Source organism: Austrofundulus limnaeus, unplaced genomic scaffold, assembly GCF_001266775.1.
Source record: "Austrofundulus limnaeus strain Quisiro unplaced genomic scaffold, Austrofundulus_limnaeus-1.0 Scaffold1018, whole genome shotgun sequence".
Lineage (NCBI taxonomy): Eukaryota > Metazoa > Chordata > Actinopteri > Cyprinodontiformes > Rivulidae > Austrofundulus > Austrofundulus limnaeus.
This window is the reverse complement of record NW_013953420.1, coordinates 129,170-130,827: the sequence shown is the minus strand read 5'-3', so window position 1 is coordinate 130,827 and position 1,658 is coordinate 129,170.

The window sequence follows — 1,658 nt, the reverse complement described above, 5'->3', positions numbered from 1 at the left end:
TCTCTCTCTCTCTCTCTCTCTCTCTCTCTCTCTCTCGTAAAGTAACAAAGTTCAAGAATATTTGCACGGGAGTGTTACAGGGATCCATTGCGATTTAAATAGCTTAATAGCTAAATTTCTAATCACTTCATGAACCAGTGAAGCTTCAGACGTCACCAGTGACGTAACTTCACATGCCTCGAATCACTGAAAACTTCTGGAATTCCCCGACACACGCTCCTAAGCTTCGGCACGGGAAGACCCATCACCAGCTGCATCTTCCAACAAGACAACCACCCTAAACACTGCTCAGAATCTACTGAGGCCTTCATGCAGAGGAACAAGTAGAACGTTCTGGAATGGTCATCTCAGTCCCCAGACCTGAATATTATTGAAAATCTGTGGTGTCACTTAAAGAGAGCTGTCCATGCTCAGAAACCATCAAAGCTAAATGAACGAGAGATGTTTTGTAAAGAAGAATGGTCTAAAATACCTTCAGACACAATCCAGACTCTCATTAGAAGCTGTAGGAAGAGTTTAGAGGCTGTTATTTCTGTGAAAGGAGGAGCTACTAAATGTTGAGTTAAGTTTTTTTATTGGTGCCCAAATTTATGCACAATTTATTAATTTAGTTTAACCAATTATTGCACAGTTTCTGTAAATCATATAAACTTAATTTCACTTCTCAAATATCACTCCAGCAGTCACAGAGCAAGGGGCGGGGTACATCCTGGACAAGTCGCAAGTCCATCACAGGGACACATAGAGACAAATGAGACAAGCTCTCTCACTCACACCTAGGGATATTTTAGAGTTATCAATTAACCTAACAGTCATGTTTTTGGTCTGTGGGAGGAGGCCAGAGTACCCAGAGGGATCCCATGCATGCATGGAGGAAACATGCAAACTCTACCCAGAAAGGTCCCCTGACTGGGAATTGAATCGACGACCTTGCTGAGAGGCATCAGCTCTACCAACTGAACCACCAGGCCGCCTTTCAACTCAAATGTTTCCTTAACAATACATCGATCTCATCATGTTCAGCCTTAAACACCCATTTACTTGGGTCCAACATTTGCTGTATCTCAACAGGTACTCTGTCTAGACTCTCCTTCCAGTTGCTCCGACCTGGTAGATGGATACAGCTCCTTCCAGCCATGTCTTGTTTCTGCGTACAGTAATGCATTTGGTCCAACTGGGAAAACCCATCCATCCATCCATCCATTTTCTTCCGCCTATCCGGGGTCGGGTCGCAGGGGCAGCAGCTTCAGAAGGGAGGCCCAGACCTCCCTCTCCCCAGCCACTTCTTCTCCTCCGAGGGAACTCCAAGGCATTCCCAGGCCAGCCGAGAGACATAGTCCCTCCAGCGTGTCCTGGGTCTTCCTCGGGGCAGGAAGACCCAGGGAAGAGGAGGAGGAGGAAGACACGTCTTACCCACTGAGACCAAAAACAAACAGATAAAAAGAAGGTCGTTAAAGATTCTGCATGATGGAGTCTCAGCTAGACCCTTAATCCAGATGCTGGATTAATGTTTAATTTGTAGAGTGTCAGTTTTACCAAGGAGCCCTAAAACATACGGTGCAGCACAATAAATTATCAATATATGGTTAATGTATTTCCATAGGGATATAACAATTCACTCAAACCCTGAATCGATTTATCAACTTTAAGTTCATGAT